This window comes from Triticum dicoccoides, chromosome 3A (assembly GCF_002162155.2).
Source record: "Triticum dicoccoides isolate Atlit2015 ecotype Zavitan chromosome 3A, WEW_v2.0, whole genome shotgun sequence".
Taxonomy (NCBI): domain Eukaryota; kingdom Viridiplantae; phylum Streptophyta; class Magnoliopsida; order Poales; family Poaceae; genus Triticum; species Triticum dicoccoides.
In genome coordinates, this window is record NC_041384.1 from 608,475,758 (window position 1) to 608,484,522 (window position 8,765).

Genomic DNA, 8,765 nt, shown 5'->3' on the forward strand with positions numbered 1-8,765 from the left:
AGTCGCTGACGCTCGCGGGATCCGGCGCCGTCACACGACTCCGAGTGCTGACGCAGTCGGAGGGCCTGACTGGTCCGGATCTGCTGGCCGCCTTCGTGGCGCGCCAAGTTCTCCCGCTCCAAGGTCGCCCCCACATGATATGTCAAATGAGCGGGCACCGTGACCCGAGTCGGATGTGCACCAAGGACATGCCTCACGAGGAGGTGGCCTACATGGTGAACTACCTCTTGGACAGCAAGCTCCTGGAGGATTGGCGATTCGGCAAGGAGCCGTACTCTCGCGCCAAGCCCCCGCCCACAGTGAGTTGCCTTTTTCTTTCTTTCTTTGAATTGTCTTCTTTCTTGCCGAGTTTGTCTTGTCCGACCTGACCAGTCGGCTTTGGTCAGAATCCCCTCCTCCATCCACCAGCCGGCACCGCGGGGCCGGCCCGCGAGTTCCTCGCTGACCGGGCGGAGAGCGAGTCGACGACCCCAATCTGGGGGCGGCGGCTTTGGAAGACGACACCGAGGGAGGAGGCGGCCCGCGGCTCGGGGCCAGTCCAGAGGACTGGCCTGATGATGATGAGGAGGTCGCCCCCTGCCACCGGCCAGGAGTCGGCCATCTCGGCGCGGGCTCCTCTGCCGCGCCGGGCGCTCCAGGCAGCGGGAAGAAGCGCAGGGCCACGCTGACCTTGTTCGGCAGTCGGCCGAAGAAGCCCAAGAGTTCGGCCGCAGCGACCAAGCGGGACGAGGCGGCCGCAAAGGCCATCCGCTTCCGCAAGGAAGTAAAGAAGCCGCCACTGGTCTCCACGTGAGTATTCCATCTTAACGCTTTATTCCTTCTTTGTGACTTTTGTCTGAGTCTTTTACTTGCTTCCCTCGCTTCAGGGCTCCCCTCACTCTTGAGAGGGTTGTCGCCGCCTCCGTCATGGGGTCGGCGGAGACGTCCGTCACCACTCGACGGATTGACCCCGTCGCCGACCTCCGAGAGGCGACGGAGCGGAACGCGCAGGAGAAGCGCAACGAGGAAGAGGCCGCCCGCCTGGAGAAGGTGGAGGCCGAGAAGGCAGAGGCCTCCGCCAAGAAGAAGCTGGCGGAGGCCGAAGCCGCTGTCGCGGCGAGGCGGCAGGCTGAAGAGGCCGCGCACCGCCAATTGGCGGTGTTCGTCACCCCGCTGAACTCTGCGCCGCCGCCTCCGGAGTTCACGGGGCAGACTGGGGAAGCCGGCGGCGAGAACCCCATCATGGAGAGGGAAGGCGGCGACACCTCCATGCCGGACGTGATCGTTCCGCCGCCACCTCCGCCACCGTCTGGGAGCGCGCATGGCAAACAGCCGGCGGACCCGCCGGTGCCGCCGACTAAAGACGAGGCTGTGGCGAGGCTACTCCTTCAAGTCGGCTCGCCAATGCGCTGCCGTCTTGAGAAGGCGACTTCGGCGCCACACCCCTTGGAGACCGGCACCGCGAGATCGGCGATCCCAGACACCGAAGCGACGAGCGCCGCGCCCATTGGGTGGGTGCGAGGAGGCGGCACGGGCCCGATGAACCAGGCGCTTCTGGACGTCCAGACGAAGCTGCAAGCTGAGGGCGACGCCATCCAGAACTGCACCAAGGTGTACCTGGCATCGCGGGCAGCCGTCCGGGTATGCTTTCTCTTTTGTCCTTGTTTTCTTGTTGCTCTCTGTGGGGGCGCGCCAGCGCACCCACCGGGTGTAGTCCCTGAGTTTTAGGCCGGCTGCTGAGCAGGCGGCCCGGAACTCCAATTGGTGAGTTCCGGGTACTAATTTTTGTCTGAAATACTTGTCGCAGGACTATCACAACCTCCGTGTCACCGCCTTCAACCGCAATGTTGAAGAGCTGGGCAAGCGGACTGCCGACTTCTCGGAGAGCCGGAGTGAGTCCTTTTTCTTCTTTGCAGGGGCGCGCTGGCGCACCCGCGGGCTGTAGTCCCCGAGATTCGGGCCGACTGCTGAGCAGTCGGGCCGGATCTCCCCGACGACCTTCTTTGTTGACAACTTAACGCCTTCCTTCTTCTTTCTCTTCAGAGGCCAACGCCGCTCTTCAACAGCAGCTGAGCAAGGCCAACTCCGCATTGCGCGCCAAGGGGGAGGAGTGCGGCAAGCTCGCCGCAGAGCGCGATCAGCTGGCCGCACAATTGGCAGAGCAGCAGGATCTACTCAAGAAGACGCAGAAGGAGGCGGAAGAAGCGGAGACCGCCCTCCTAGCCGAGTTCGCAAGCGAGCGCTCCTCCTAGTTTGACAAGGAGGCATTGCTGGCCTACGAGTTCCACGAGATTGAGGACATCGTTGATGGTGAGTTTCTTTACTTTCTTTCTTCGAGCTGCCGACTATAGGTCGAGCCGACTCCTGATTTTTGACTTGCTTCTTCATTCTTCTCGTCTTGGCAGACTTCTTCCCTGGCCACTCACAGGCTGCCATCCAAGCCATCGAGGCTGACCGTGAAGGGCGGAAGGCGGAAGGCGCATAGATCGCCGCCGACGCCCCCCGAACCCTTGACGAGCAACTCCTGAGCATCGAGGCTTGCCTTCGGCCGGCTCACCGGATGTTGCGCCGGCTTCAACGTGTCGGCACCCAGGCGGTCACTGCCCTGTGGCCAGACATGCAGGCTCCGCGCACCCCCAGTCGGACTGCCGACTGGCTGGAGGTCGCGGCTGGCCGTCTTGAGGCCTAGAAAGGTTCCTCGGCCCGGGCTGGAGCGCGCCGAGCCTTGGAATTCGTCAAGGCGTGGTATCCGGGGCTGGACCTAGACCGGCTGGCCACACTCTGGCTAGAGGCCCAGCCGGAGCTGGCAGCCGCGGAAGACGCCCTCGTCAAGCGCGCCGCGGCGATCGCCGAGTACACCGACACCAACATCTTCGTCCCCGAGCGGGCTGAAGACGACGAGGAGGTACCGCCGGAGTTGTTTGGGATGAACCCAGACTACGGCGAGGACTCGACGGAGGTGATCGGCTCCAGCGTCGAGGAGGAAGGCAAGGCGGAGGACGGAGACGAGGCAGAGGCACCAGAAGACGGAGCGGACAGCCAGCTTTAGCTCGACCGTGCCTCCAGCAACGAGCCGCGTGCGACCGAGCCGACTGCCGCCGGAGGCGATCAAGCGAGACTGCCCAGCCGGCCGCCCTAACACCTAACACCGCCGTCTCCTCTGACCCTCCGAATCCGTCTGCCGCATCTTAGGCTGCCGCCTTATCTTTATTTTATCTGCTTTAGTAGTCTCTGAAGAACTTGTTAATTCACACAATTCCACCCGCGGGGTGTATTTTGAACTTCTGCTCGAAGATTTGGCCAAGGGCTTATGTTATGTAAATATTTATCCGAATTCTATCTTTTCCTGCTCATTGCTCATTTGGCTTTTTCCCTTGCCGCCTTCCCTTAGTTGCCGTCTTGCCAGTCGGACAGCCGCTCTACGGACTGCCGCTGGATCAAATGCTTGGCTACTTTTGGGAAGGTAAGTACTTATTCGTTTTAGAGTTTTTTTAGCAAGTTGAATAGAAGGCGACGAGCTGATCGCTTAATAGTCGGTTTGCGAAAAAAGGCTGGAAGCCGGCTTAAACTATGTTTTATGCTTTGAGTCCTTAGCCATTTTTCATGCGAACGCCCATTCTACCTTACTCCTGCCCACCGGACAGTCGCTCTGCGAACTGCGGCTTCTGACAGGAGATGGCTTAGGCGCCACACACTACTTGTCCGGCCGCAGGAAGCATTTCATAGCGCAAGGCGGCAAGTCCCCGGGCCGACTAGTCGGACCCGGTGCCAAGCGGCATAACAAAGAGTAACATACTCGTAGGCATAATTCTTATCATATAGATAAAAGAGGGCAGTCCCCGAGCTCGTCTCGGGGGCCCCGAAGTCTTGGTACTTTAATACAAAAGGTAGCATGGTACATACTGCATCAACTGTAAAATCTTCGGAGGAGATTTGCATTCCATGGCCGCTCTGTCTCTTTGCAGGAGTCGTCCCTCTTGCGTGCTCGGGGCTTCTGAGCATCAATCAGGTAGTAGGAGTCGTTGCCCAGCACTTTGCTGATGATGAAAGGGCCTTCCCAAGGCGCCGACAGCTTGTGCTGGCCGGCTGTTCGCTGGATCAATCGGAGCACAAGGTCGCCCTCTTAGAAAGATCTCGGCCTGATCTTCCTGTTGTAGTATCGGCGCAGGCTCTGCTGGTAGATGCTGGACCGGCTGAGTGCCAACAGTCGGCCCTCTTCCAGCAGATCAACGCCGTCTTGATGTGCTTCTTCTGCTTCCTCCTCGGTGTACATGGTGACTCGCGGGGAGTTGAACTCTATGTCTGTTGGGATGACGGCTTCAGTACCGTAGACGAGGAAGAAAGGCGTGAAGCCGGTTGACTTGTTTGGAGTTGTGCACAGACTCCAGAGGACGGCTGGCAACTCATCGAGCCAGCAGCCAGCCGAGCGCTCCAGGGGCTCGATCAGTCGGGGCTTGATGCTGTACAGGATGATGCCGTTTGCTCGCTCCACCTGGCCGTTTGACTACGTATGGGCAACGGACGCTAAGTCCAGTCGGATGCCCTGTGTCACGTAGAAATGAGCCAAGGCGCCTTTGGCAAAATTTGTGCCGTTGTCGATGATGATGCTGTGTAGTATGCCGTACCGAATTGTGATGTCGGAGATGAAAGTCACGGCAGTCGGACCATTCAGTTTCTTGATTGGCTTCGCTTCTATCCACTTGGTGAACTTGTCCATCGCGACAAGTAAGTGAGTTAAGCCAGCTCGTGCCGTCTTGAATGGTCCCACCATGTCTAGGCCCCAAACGGCAAAGGGCCAGGCAATGGGGATGGTCTTGAGTGCAGAAGCCGGCTGATGTGGCTTGGAGCGGAACTTCTGGCACCCTTTGCATTTTTGGACCAACTCCTTGGCCTCCTCTAAGGCAGTCGGCCAAAAGAAACCTTGTCGAAAAGCTTTGGCGACGAGTGCTCTTGAAGCCGCATGGTGTCCGCACTCGCCTTGATGGATGTCTTTGAGAATCGCTTGGCCTTGCTCTGGCTCTATGCAGCGCTGGTAGACACCAGTGACGCTGCACCTGACCAGCTCTCTATTGACTTTGGTGTAGGCTGCCGCTCGGCGTTGTACTTGCCGAGCTGAGGTCTCATCAGTCGGCAGCTCTTTGCTCACCAGGAATTTGAGGATGGGCTGGGCCCATGAGGGTGCTGCTATTTCCTCGACTGCCAGAACTGCGACTTGAACAAGGGCGGCTGGGCCAGGAGGCGGCGGGCTGGAGTCAGCGACCTCTTGCTGGTTTAATGAAGTCCCCGGGCCAACTGGTGCAGCCCTCGAGCCGAGCTCTGGAGTCTTCGCGCTGGCAGCCACAGTCCCCGGTCCGGGCTCTGCGGTCCCTGGGTCGGCTTGGACTGTGGTGGCTTTGGAGCCATCTGCCAAAATCTTCGTACCGTCTGCTGGGGCTCTGGAGTCAGATCCGACTTCTTCGGGGGGAGCTAGTACAAAGATGGAGTATGATTCCGGTGAAGGCTTGACAGACGGCTTGAAGAGGCGCTGAAGGGTGACGCCGAATGGTATTGCTTGGCGGGTAGAGCCGATTTGTGCCAGGGCGTCTGCTTGATCGTTGTCATTTCTTGGCACATGGAGGAACTCGCACCCCTCGAAATATCCACTGAGTTGCTGCACGAGGAAACGGTAACTCACCATGTTTGCATCTTTGGCGTCCCAGTCGCCGGACGACTGCTGGACCACTAAGTCCGAGTCGCCATAACACAGGATCCGGCGAATGCCTAGTTCTTTGGCAAGCCGGAGCCCGTGAATGAGCGCCTCGTATTCGGCGACGTTGTTGGAGGTGGCGAAGTGGATTTGCAGTGCGTATTTGAGCTTGTCGCCTTTAGGAGAAGTGAGGACAACGCCGGCTCCCAGGCCGGTGCGCATCTTGGAGCCGTCGAAATGCATCCGCCAATGGGTGGAGTCGGGCGCTGGTGGTAGGTACTGGGTCTCGGCCCAGTCGATGAGGAAGTCGGCCAGTGCCTGTGACTTGATGGCGGTGCAGGGCTGGTAGTAGATGGTGTAAGGAGCCAACTCTATGGCCCATTTAGCCACTCAGCCAGAAGCATCTCGGCTTCCGATGATCTCGGCAAGTCGGGCCGTGCAGACCACAGTGATTGGATGCTCTTGAAAGTAAGGCTTCACCTTCTTGGCAGCAAAGTGCACGCCATAGCACATCTTCTGGTAGTGGGGGTAGTTCTGCTTGGAGGTCGACAGCACTTTGCTCAGGTAATATACCGGTCTCTAGACAGGTAGTGCCTTGCCTTCCTCCTTGCGTTCCACTACAATGACTGTGCTGACTACCCGGCTGGTGGCGGCGATGTACAGGAGCATGGGCTCCTTAGGAGTCAGAGCCGCCAGAACGGGTGGAGTAGTCAACATCTTCTTCAACTGAAGAAAGGCTTCGTCCGCCTTGTGGTTCCACTCGAAAAAAGTGGTTTTCTTCATGATCTGGTATAAGGGGAGAGCTTTCTCGCCCAGCCGACTGATGAATCGGCTGATGGATGCCAAACAGCCAGTGAACTTTTGCACGTCCAGCAGTCGGCTGGGTACCTCCATCCTCTCAATGTCCTTGATCTTTGTAGGGTTGCACTCTATGCCGCGTTCAGAGACCAGGAAACCAAGGAGTTGGCCGGCTGGTACTCCAAAGACGCACTTCTTAGGGTTGAGCTTGATCTGGAATCGGCGCAGGTTCTCAAAGGTCTCCTTGAGGTCTTCCAGGAGTGTTCCATGCTTCTCCGTATTCACCACCACATCGTCCATGTAGACGTGGGCGTTTCTGCCAAGTTGCTTGAGGAGGCATTTCTGCATGCAACGCTGAAAGGTGGCGCCGGCATTGCTCAAGCCGAACGTCATGGTTAGATAGCAGAAGGCTCCAAATGGTGTGATGAAGGCGGTCTTTAGTCTGTCAGCCGGGTTTAGCTTGATGTGGTGATATCCTGAATATGCATCCAAGAAGCTCAGCAGCTCGCATCCGGCTGTGGAGTCTATCACCTGATCGATTCTTGGCAAAGCAAATGGGTCCTTGGGGCAAGCCTTGTTGAGGCTTGTGTAGTCAATACACATTCGCCACTGCTTGTTCTTCTTCAGTACCAGGACCGGGTTGGCTAGCCACTCTGGAAAGAACACCTCCATAATAAAGCCGGCTGCCAGGAGTCGGGCTATCTCTTCTCCGACAACTCTTCTCTTTTCTTCTGATAAGCGGCGCAAGGGCTGCCTGACTGGCTTTGCATCAGATCGGACATGTAACTTGTGCTCGGCGAATTCCGTCGGTACACCTGGCTTGTCTTTGGGGGACCATGCAAAGATGTCCCGATTCTCACGGAGGAAATCGACGAGCTCGCCTTCCTATTTGTTGTCGAGGTTTGCGCCTATGACAGTGTACCTCTCTGGGTGCTCCGGATCCAAGGGTATCTTCTTTGTCTCTTTGGCCGGCTTGAACGAACCCTCAGCCTCCGACTCCTTGGGGTTGGGCGACACCTCTAGCTGCTTGCCGGCCATCGCCACAACCCGGTCAAGGAGCCGCTTCTCGGCCGCGATCACCAGGGATTCGGCCAACCGACTACTCTCAGCCGCACAGGCCGACGACTTCCGGTAGTCGCCGGCTACGGTCAGAATCCACTTGGAACTAGGCATCTTCATCTTGAGGTAGGCGTAGTGGGGTACCGCCATGAACTTGGCCAAGGTGGGTCGGCCAAGTAGTGCATGGTATGGGCTCTCGAGATCCACCACCTCAAACCAAACCGATTCTTGGCGGAAGTGATCTTTGTCTCCAAAGAGGACGTCCATCAGGATCTTGCCGATTGGTGAGCAGGAAAGGCCAGGGACAATGCCGTGGAACACAGTCCGGCTGTTTTGAAGATGTCTTTGCTTGATTCCTAACTTCTCCATGGTGTCCTTGTACAGGATGTTGATGCTGCTGCCTCCGTCTATCAGAACTCGCGAGAAACAAGCAGCTCGCCTATCCGTGGCAAAGGTGGCATCCAAGACCAAGGCATAAGAGCCCAGACTCGGCATCACCTCTGGGTGATCAGCCCTGCTCCAGCTGACAGGCTTCTCGGACCAGTGCATGAATTCTGGTGTCTCTAATGCTACTGCATTCACCTCTTGCTGCTGCAGCCGCCTGCTGCGTCGATCATCAGCCATGCTGGTAAATATTACGTAGGCTCCATGCTCTTCAGGGTACTCATCTTGTACTGCACCGACTAGCCTGACAGCCGGCTGCTGGGGCGGAGGCAGATGCTACTGCCTAGCAGGCGGGGGAGGCAGGAGGCCGTCTCCTTTGGCGATCTTGGTGAGCCAGTGGCACTTCCGGGTGGTGTGATTTGACGGCTTCGCGCCGCTGTGGAACTTGCAAGGACCATCCAGAGTCTGCTCGTATGAGAAAGCCGGCAACCAGTTGGGCTTGCCGCCTTTCTGTCGCTTGGGTGGAGGCTGCCCATCCGTATGCTGGTCCTCGACTGTCGCCACCTGCCGACTGCTGGAAGCCGGCTGTGGGGCCTTGTGCTTGTGGTCATTCTGCTGTTGTCGCCGACTGGTGTCTCTAGCCGGAGTTCTAGGAGCCTGAGGGGCCACTTTGCCAGTCGCACTAACTTGAATCTCCGCCTTCATGGAGGAGTCGACCGTGGCATACTTGTCTGCTATGATCAGCAGCTCATCGAGGGTCTCTGGCTCGTCGCAGAGGAGCTTGTGCTTGAGGAGGGTGCCTTCTCTGCACCCGGCGGTGAAGTACTCGATAGCCTGCACCTCGTGCACACCCTCACAA